The sequence below is a fragment of the Podarcis filfolensis genome (genome assembly GCF_964270895.1).
Source record: "Podarcis filfolensis genome assembly, chromosome: 2".
NCBI lineage: Eukaryota > Metazoa > Chordata > Lepidosauria > Squamata > Lacertidae > Podarcis > Podarcis filfolensis.
Window position 1 is genome coordinate 6,111,360 of NC_139605.1, and position 10,073 is coordinate 6,121,432.

The following is a 10,073-nucleotide window of genomic DNA, read 5'->3' on the forward strand; positions in this document are numbered from 1 at the left end:
AGTTTATGCATTTTAGCTAAGGAAAAATAGGGATTTTGGTGCAGTTTAAAACTGCCTTCACATTCAGTTTTGGGTTTGGGAAACTCATTCCTTCTCTTCTTCTTCTCTTCCCAGCTCCTTGTATCTTCTTAGAAACTTATATGTTTCATCTGGTTTTGTAAACTTATGCTTTTTCCCTTTATAAAAAAAAGATATCCCTTCTGGGAATTCCCACTTAAATTCAATTTGATTTTTCTTCAGAGATTGAGCCAAATGTTTATACTGAGCTCATTTTTTCAACAAACGAAGTGGGACGTCTTTAAAAATAATTATATAATTTCCATCAATGTTCAATCTTTTCTCTCTATTCTTCTGTAAAATCAAATTCCTCATCTCTCTATCCTTAAAAATAATCAAGCAGTCACCTGGAAATTTCTTTGCTTTAGAAGTCCTCATCTTAATTCGAAATGCATTTTGAATTGTTATGCCGACATCCTCCACTTGCATATCTAACCATTGGGCAATCTCTGATGTTAACTTCTCTTTGATATTTTCTCCCTGAACCTCAGGTACAGATCTCAATCTCAGATTTGTCTCTCTTTGCCTCAAAACATTCATGGCAATCGCATCCCATAATTCTTCTTGCGTCTTATTAATTTCTGTAACTTCCATCTTAATTTTTTCTTCCTCTCTCTTAACTTTTTTCACTTCTAATTTTGTTCTTTTCATCCCTTCTTCCAAACTTTGTGTCCTCTTTGCCATATCCTTCATTTGTCCTTTCAATTCATTAACTGTCACATCTATTTTTTTGTCCATCTGTTCTAATTTTGTCTCTATATTTTTCTCACTTTTTAAAATTTCTGATTTGATTTCTGCAAACATCTTTAAAATGTCCCCTTTAAGTTCTGACTCTTGTCTTGATCCTTTCCATCCCCTGGTGTCGCCCCTTCACTTGCTTTTTTCTGTGTATGTGACATTTTTAATTAATTTCTTTGCCTCTTGTATGTCTAATCCAATCCGTATAATAAATCTGAGAAAGAAAAAATAACCTTAAATACTCCCGTAATCTTCTTGCCACTTGGTTGGCTAATCCTTAAAAAATCAAAGAGGCAGAGAAATTTACAAAACAAACCCAATTGATCTCAAAATTACCCCACGGTCCAAAAGAGAGAAAAAAGAACAAATAAAAAATAAAAAAACCAGAAAAACCCGGAAATCCCATAAGTCATAAGTAAGTATCCAAGAAGAAACAATTAGCCAAGTCCACCACCAAAAAACCCCCAGATCCAATAAAAGTCCTTATCAAAAACTCCGTGCACGTCCTGCAGAGTCAATAAAATATAAGAGAAAGGAGAAGAGACTTCCACACTTTCTAAGAGTCAAAACGGCGCTGCTTTACTCTTCTGCGTCACAAAAAATTCGCAACAAAAGGAAGGGGTATAACCTACTTGGAAAGCTACGATCTCCAAAAATAAAAAATAAAAAACCCATCCAAATCCCATATATTCACAAAGAAAAAAGAACAGCTTCCGTTTCACTATAATCAGCTGCTTAATCCGTTCCCAACTCCAAAAAAAATTATTACAAAGGTCTCAGAGGGTTCAGCGCTATCTGTTACGCAGATCTTTAAAATCGAAAGTAAAATATAACGAAGGTCCTTTCCCCCCAATTCCAAAAAATTCACCAAAAAGACTGACCAGCAAATCTTTTTTAACTGCACTTCGACTCTTAAGGTTAAATAATTGTCTGTTAACAAAGTTCAAACCTCCAAAAATAAAATCCGTTTGAGTTAACTTACATTTTTTCCCGTTCCGTGGATCCCTCTTGTGTATATTTAGAATTCCAGACGAGGCTGACCCCCTTTTTTCCACATCGCCCGTGCCGAATTGTTTCCAATCACCACCAATTTTCAATCCATTTAAATTTGGTTTTCTTAATGTTTGAGTGTCGATCGCTTCTGCATACAAGCTTGGGGCTGCGCTTTTGGAGGATAGAAATGGCTTCCCGCTGCCTGCCTTTCTACCCCGCCATTCTCTTCACCTCCGAAGGAGGCTACCTGATGGCCGGGGGACTCACTAAACGGCAGTGCCAGGAACCTGCCCCCCAGATCTCCTTCCGGGGGTATTTGGGGGGATGTGGCGCCCTTGCAAGACCCCCTTTTTCCTTCTGAAAGCTGGATTCTCTCCCCTGGAGATAAATCCCGCTTGTGCTCGCTCCCGCGATCAACTGGAAGTGGAAAACCATAGCTTTAACTATACGGACCTTTGTTGGCAAGATGATGTCTCTACTTTTTAAGATGCTGTCTAGGTTGGTCATTGCTTTTCTCCCAAGAACCAGGCGTCTTATAATTTCGTGGCTGCTGTCACCATCTGCAGTGATCATGGAGCCCAAGAAAGTAAAATCTCTCACTGCCTCCATTTCTTCTCCTTCTATTTGCCAGGAGGTGATGGGACCAGCTGCCATGATCTTCGTTTTTTTGATGTTGAGCTTCAGACCATACTTTGCACTCTCCTCTTTCACCCTCATTAAAAAGTTCTTTAATTCCTCCTCACTTTCTGCCATCAAGGTTGTGTCATCTGCATATCTGAGGTTGTTGATATTTCTTCCGGCAATCTTAATTCTGGCTAGGGATTCATCCAGCCCAGCCTTTCCCATGATGAATTCTGCATATAAGTTAAATAAGCAGGGAGACAATATGCAGCCTTGCCGTACTCCTTTCCCAATTTTGAACCAATCAGTTGTTCCATATCCAGTTCTAACTGTAGCTTCTTGTCCCACATAGAGATTTCTCAGGAGACAGATGAGGTGATCAGGCACTCCCATTTCTTTAAGAACTTGCCATAGTTTGCTGTGGTTGACACAGTCAAAGGCTTTTGCATAGTCAATGAAACAGAAGTAGATGTCTTTCTGGAACTTTCTAGCTTTCTCCATAATCCAGCGCATGTTTGCAATTTGGTCTCTGGTTCCTCTGCCCCTTCGAAATCCAGCTTGCACTTCTGGGAGTTCTCGGTCCACATACTGCTTGAGCCTTCCTTGTAGAATTTTAAGCATAACCTTGCTAGCGTGTGAAATGAGTGCAATTGTGCGGTAGTTGGAGCATTCTTTGGCACTGCCCTTCTTTGGGATTGGGATGTAGACTGATCTTCTCCAATCCTCTGGCCACTGCTGAGTTTTTCAAACTTGCTAGCATATTGAGTGTAGCACCTTAACAGCATCATTTTTAAAAAATTTAAATAGTTCTGCTGGAATACCATCACTTCCACTGGCCTTGTTATTTGCAGTGCTTTCTAAGGCCCATTTGACTTCACTCTCCAGGATGTCTGGCTTAAGGTCAGCAACCACACTACCTGGGGTGTATGAGCCATCCATATCTTTCTGGTATAATTCCTCTGTGTATTCTTGCCACCTCTTCTTGATGTCTTCTGCTTCTGTTAGGTCCTTACCACTTTTGTCCTTTATTATGGTAATCTTTGTACAAAATGTTCCTTTCATATCTCCAATTTTCTTGAACAGATCTCTGGTTCTTCCCATTCTGTTGTTTTCCTCTATTTCTTTGCATTGCTTGTTTAAGAAGGCCTTCTTGTCTCTCCTTGCTATTTTTTGGAAATCTGCATTCAATTTCCTGTATCTTTCACTATCTCCCTCGCATTTTGCTCGCCTTCTCTCCTCCGCTATTTGTAAGGCCTCATTGGACAGCCACTTTGCTTTCTTGCATTTCCTTTTCATTGGGATGGTTTTCGTTGCTGCCTCCTGTATAATGTTGCAAGCTTCCATCCATAGTTCTTCAGGCTTTCTGTCCACCAAATCTAAATCCTTAAACCTGTTCCTCACTTTCACTGTATATTCATAAGGGATTTGATTTATATTGTATCTTACCGGCCCAGTGGTTTTTCCTACTTTCTTCAGTTTAAGCTTGAATTTTGCTATAAGAAGCTGATGATCTGAGCCACAGTCTGCTCCAGGTCTTGTTTTTGCTGACTGTATAGAGCTTCTCCATCTTTGGCTGCAGAGAATATAATCAATCTGATTACGATGCTGCCCATCTGGTGATGTCCATGTGTAGAGTCGTCTCTTGTGTTGTTGGAAAAGAGTGTTTGTGATTACCAGCTTGTTCTCTTGGCAGAACTCTAGTAGCCTTTGCCCTGCTTCGTTTTGATCTCCAAGGCCAAACTTGCCAGTTGTTCCTTTTATCTCTTGATTCCCTACTTTAGCATTCCAATCCCCTATAATGAGAAGAAAATCCTTTTTTGCTGTCATTTCTAGAAGGTGTTGTAAGTCTTCATAGAATTGGTCAATTTCAGTTTCTTCAGCACCAGTAGTTGGTGCATAAACTTGGATTACTGTGATGTTAAAAGGTCTGCCTTGGATTCGTATCAAGATCATTCTATCATTTTTGAGATTGCATCCCAGTAGAGCTTTCGCCACTCTTTTGTTGACTATGAGGGCCACTCCATTTCTTTTATGGGATTCTTGCCCACAGTAGTAGATATGATGGTTATCCGAACTAAATTTGTCCTTTCCTGTCCATTTTAGTTCACTGATGCCCAGAATGTCAACATTTATTCTTGCCATCTCATTTTTGACCACATCCAACTTATCCAGGTTCATGGTTCTTACATTCCAGGTTCCTATGCAATATTTTTCTTTACAGCATTGGACTTTCCTTTCGCTTCCAGGCATATCCGCAACTGAGCGTCCTTTCGGCTTTGGCCCAGCCGCTTCATCAGCTCTGAATCTACTTTGACTTGTCCTCCACTCTTCCTCAGTAGCATGTTGGACACCTTCCAACCTGAGGGGCTCATCTTCCAGCATCGTAACTTTTATATGCCTGTTGTCTTTGTCCATGGAGTTTTCTTGGCAGGGATACTGGAGTGGCTTGCCGGTTCCTCCTCCAGGTGGATCACATTTGGTCAAAACTCTCCACTATGATCTGTCCATCTTGGGTGGTCCTGCTCAGCATAGTTCATAGCTTCTCTGAGTTATTCAAGCCCCTTCGCCACAGCAATCCATGAAGGGGTTTGGCGAGTTACAATAATCTAAATTTAATTTGCATGCCAAGCTAGCAAAGGAATCTCAAGTGACTGCATCTCAGGCTGTTTGACTGACATTTTTCATTTTTTAAAAAAATAATATTTATTTCTTTTAAACCTTACCAAAAAAAGAAAAAGAAAGAAAAAAAAGAAAAAGCAAAAGAAAGAAAAACAATACATTACAATACACACAACGCAACATTAACACATTAAACTAAACAAAACAGAACAAAAACAATTTAAAAACATACATCATACCATTTCAATGTCTTATCCTTCATTCCCTTGTTTCCTCGACCTCCTCTCACCTCCCTTTTTGTATTCCAATTGTATTAATTGTTTCAGCAATTCCTTTCTATCTTTCTCTATTTTCTGTCCTATAATTATCTTAACTTATTTTAACCTTATTTTCCATTAATACTATAATACTTATTTATACTTGACTCCTTATAACATTTCTACTAAAGCCATATAATTTCATTCCAACATTTTTCTAACACTCATTAATTTTACAATATTCCTATAAATAGACTTTAAACTTTTCCCAATATTCTTCCACCGTCTCTTCTCCCTGGTCTCGGATTCTGCCAGTCATTTCCGTCAATTCCATATAGTCCATCAACCTGGTGATCTTCTGTCCGAGGCTCTTAACTCTTTTCCAAGTCCCTTCTGCATGTCTTCTTCATATTTATACATGCACTTTACTTTGTCTTCTGCTGATCTTATTCTTAATTTCCTTCCTTTGATGCTGAAGAGTAGATCTCGGGGAAGCTCCGACCTAGCAATGTTTTTATTTCTTCTCGACAGGTCAGCCAAATCTCCGTAGTTAAAACTAAAATCCAAAAGATGTTTCAGGACGTGTTTCAAAATTCCTCCAAATCTGAAGGTCCCCACAACTCAAATCTCCTCCTGACCCAGGTCCAGGTCCCAAAGGTCAGTAAATCCCTGCATGAGGGGATCTATCCAACTTTCCTTCTCCAATCCAAGCAGGGCTCCAATCCTCAAAATCTGACTTTCTCTGAATTCACTCATAGAAGGCAACAACTTATAGTCATCAAATTGCTTCTGTAAGACTGGGGCTCTCTCCCTCTCCACTTGTATTACTTTAGGTTCAACAACAACAACTTTCTCCCTCGCGTTCTCCACAGTTTGCCATATCAAAATAGATTCCTGTGTCGATTCCTGAATAGTTTCTGTATAAATATTCACTTTTTGTCCAAAATTAGTCACTTTTTGACCCAAATTATCAATTTTAATAGTCATCACGTCCATCTTCTTGTGAAGCTGTTCCAATGAATCACTTATCTTACAAAATGCAGTCACTAAGGCTTCTTCTGTCGACATTCTTAAACAATCCAAGGTCAATCCCTGGTTCTCACGATTTTTTATCTTGCAGCTGGAGATCCCCCCAGCTCAACTCCTGTAACAGCTTCAAAGGCTCCCTCTAGAGGGAAACAATTTCTATTTGTATCAATCCTTTTAGGCACAGTTCAAGCAATAAAATTAGTTTCAATTTTCAGTTACTTTTACTCCTTTTTAAACGCAGAAGGAGACAATGGAAACAATGTATTTCTCTTATTTAACTAGCTGTCAACAACAATGAACTTTCCCAAAACGTCGGTCTTGCTAGCAGCCCGTTTCCAGGTTCAGAGCGGTGGTAATTTAACTTTCTTCCCTCTCTCCTGCAGGATTACGCGATCCAAAATTTCCCCCCTCTTCTCCTGCTTCCAAGGGGGGTTTAATAATTTTAGCCGATGGAAGTTTAATCCTTTACAGAGGACTTTCCAAGACTTTAGCTTACAAGCTCTTTGCTTCAATCTATTTACAAAAGGGGAAGGCGGACTTCCTGTTTAGAGCCTCCCCGTTTCGATGCCAAATTAAGACGTTTAAAAATCCAATTTTCCGTTCTACTCACGGGTAGTTGTTTAGAATCAAATTGTCCACAGGAAAAAGTCAGCGCTCTCCGGCAACAGCAGTGCGGCTTCACTCCGTGAAAAAAGCAATCAATTTGAAGCACTGCACCACTCACCCCACGTCACTCCGGATCCCCGAAACCGGGTCTCCCCGCGAGTAGGGGAGGTGCAAAAGGTGCCAGCCGAATCCCACGTTCACAGGCTTCTCCCGCCTGTGATTTTAGTGGGTCTCCGCCTTCGCCGTGGCGGCCAGACCCTAATTTCCACGGAGCGAATTCCTCCCGATCAGAGGAATTCCGCCATTCTCCGGAGGCGCCAACCCGGAAGTTTGACTGACATTTTTCACAGGAGTTGAAGAATGGAGGCAGATTTCGCTGAGAAAGTACTCATCCTTCATTAACACTGGTGTGTGTTTGTTTCCAGGGTGGATTCCTGCCCTCACACTCTCTCTCTGCCACAAGACACCCTCCCCCATTTCTCCACAGTCCCTAGTTGTATTTTCTCGTTTTCCCCTTTTTGCGATCCTCCGCTGCCCCTTGCCGGCTGCTTTCTTCCCCTGCTGAAATGGAAATCAGGGGATTTCTAGGAAATCCTTCAAGGGACCAGTTGAAGCAAGTCATGGATTGCAAAAAAAAGGTCACGGTTCCCACATATGTTACAGCTTTGGAATCGGTGCAAGTGGGTGTATGCCTACCTATGGTATGGAAAAGCGGAAATATATAAAACTTTTGCAAATCACGTAATCAAAAAAACAACACAAAAACCAAACTATTTAGAGTTTGAGGAAAGTAAAAAAACTTATTAGAAAGAAAAACACCACTGCAGATATCCCCAGTGGAAGCTACAACCAGTAAAATAATAAATATGGATAAGCAGTGGTTAACTTACAGTGAAATTTTAGATCTTACAGGACAGGAACCAAAACTGAGAAATATCGAGGAATCAAGAAATCTGGTTATGGATTGGCTACAGGCTGTTAGGGAAATTCTGGAAGTGAGGCTACTCGACAGTCCCAGCTGGTCAGGCAGAGCCCACGGGTTCTCTCAGTCAGCAAAGGAAGGGGTTCCAGCCACAAACCGGAGCAAAAATTTGATCTAGACTTAGATCAATGTTTATTGCGCAACAGGTTCAAACAACGGAATGAACCCCGAGAAAGGGGCGACATTTACTTTTTAAACTTCCCACCACATCTAATAATAATAATAATAATAATAATAATAATAATAATAATAATTTTTATTTATACCCCACCCTCCCCGGCCAGGGCCGGGCTCAGGGTGGCTAACACCAATAAAATCACAGTAAAAACATAATAGGGGGGAAAGAGAGGGGGGAACAAAACAAATTTAAAATACAGGTTAAAATGCAATTTAAAATGCAGCCTCATTTTAAAGTAGTCGATAAATCAAGACCATTAGGGGAGGGAAACATAAGGGTCAGACTGAGTCCAAACCAAAGGCCAGGTGGAACAGCTCTGTCTTGCAGGCCCTGAGGAAAGATGTCAAGTCCCGCAGGGCCCTAGTCTCTTGTGACAGAGCGTTCCACCATGTCGGGGCCAGTGCTGAAAAGGTCCTGGCCCTAGTTGAAACCAATCTAACCTCCTTGAGGCTCGGAACCTCCAAAGTGTTGTTATTTGTGGACCTTAAGGTCCTCCACGGGGCATACCAGGAGAGGCAGTCCTGTAGGTACGTGGGTCCTAGGCCGCATAGGGCTTTAAAGGTCAAAACCAGCACCTTAAACCTGACCCTGTACTCCACCGGGAGCCAGTGCAGTTCTCAGTGGGAGAACTTCCTCCTGGGTTTGTGGACTTTCAGGGCAACCCTGCCTTGGTCACCCCCAACCACACTCTGTCAGCAGGATCAGTCCCTCTCATCACCTGTAGAAGAGTCGCTACACCCCATCCCTTCAGCCTCTCTACCTCTTTCTCAGTTCCCCACTTTCTCCGTTTCCCCCTTCAGCTGCTTCTTCCTCCCCCTCCAGCCTGTTTCTCAACTCACTGCCCCAGGGCATCATGGGAGGCCCAGGGTAGAGCCCCAGAGAACAGCAGCTGGTTGTCCTGGGACCTGGAGCTCCATGAACCAGGCAGGAGAACTGGAACCTTGCAAGGTATCGGGACAGAAAGAGCATCTGGAGGAAACTGCCTCAGCAGCTGCCATTGCCATGGGGAGGGTCTGAATGCCCCCTGGAGCTCCTCATTCTCTGCCCAGCCTGAGGATGTTTGAGAAGACACCTCAGAGGTCACCTCTGGACCACTCTGGATCTCGTCAGGGGCAGTGTGGTTCTGGGGATGCAGGAGGTGACCCAAGAGGGACACCTGGAGGGTCTGACTTTGATCCCTGCCCATTGGGGCTGATAAAATCTAGCAGGGAGTTGTTCAGTATAGATATCTTTTCCAAATGAGAGCAAGAGCATAAAGTGATACTGCAAGATCACATTTATTTCCAGTCTGTATACCTGCTTAAGGTACGTGATAGGTATGAGACTCGTTTATAATTATATTTTGGGAATGATTCCTTTTCTTCTGTAGCTGCATTGTTTTAGACCAGGGGTCAGCAAACTTTATCAGCAGGGGGCCAGTCTACTGACCCTCAGACCTTGTGGGGGTCTGGACTATATTTTTTTGGGGGGGGGGAATGAATATATTCCTATGCCCCACAAATAACCCAGAGATGTATTTTAAATAAAAGGACACATTCTACTCATGTAAAAACACCAGGCAGGTCCCACAAATAACCCAGAGATGCATTTTAAATAAAAGCACACATTCTACCATAGCTGTCAACCTTCCCTTTTTTTGCGGGAAATTCCCTTACTCCAGTGCTGCTTCCCGCTGCTATCCCGGATTGTTAGATATCCCATAGTCTGTCCCCGGGACAGGTGAGGCTGCTGATCCCTTATTTTCGAGGCTCCCGGGAACAGGTGAGGCTGGTCCCTTTTTTTCAAATCTGAAAGTTGACAGCTATGCATTCTACTCATGTAAAAGCATGCTGATTCCCATACCATCCGCGGGCCAGAATTAGAAGGTGATTGGGCCTGATCCAGTCCCCGGGCCGTAGTTTGCCTACCCCTGTTTTAGACTTTATGGATGCCCCACACTCATATTACAAAGTATTTCCGTCCTGTGCTATAAATCAAGCACTGTTGCGAGTTG

At 42.1% G+C, this 10,073-nt stretch overlaps 2 protein-coding genes and 1 long non-coding RNA gene across 6 annotated transcripts in view; 1 reads left to right on the forward strand and 2 right to left on the reverse strand.

Moving 5' to 3' along the window:
* The window catches only part of LOC310757345, a 97,113-nt gene that overhangs the window by 67,250 nt on the left and 19,790 nt on the right, over window positions 1–10,073 (forward strand). The window lies entirely within an intron of this gene.
* Window positions 1–10,073, reverse strand: part of LOC310756986 (class I histocompatibility antigen, F10 alpha chain-like) — a 151,731-nt gene that overhangs the window by 61,525 nt on the left and 80,133 nt on the right. The gene's annotated exons all lie outside the window — the stretch shown is intronic.
* LOC310757054 (class I histocompatibility antigen, F10 alpha chain-like) overlaps window positions 1–10,073 on the reverse strand; it is an 85,050-nt gene that overhangs the window by 31,283 nt on the left and 43,694 nt on the right. Inside the window, exon 8 of the transcript XR_014545029.1 lies at window positions 8,743–8,985. The gene's annotated coding sequence lies outside the window, so the exon portion shown is untranslated. The remainder of the gene's footprint in view (window positions 1–8,742; window positions 8,986–10,073) is intronic.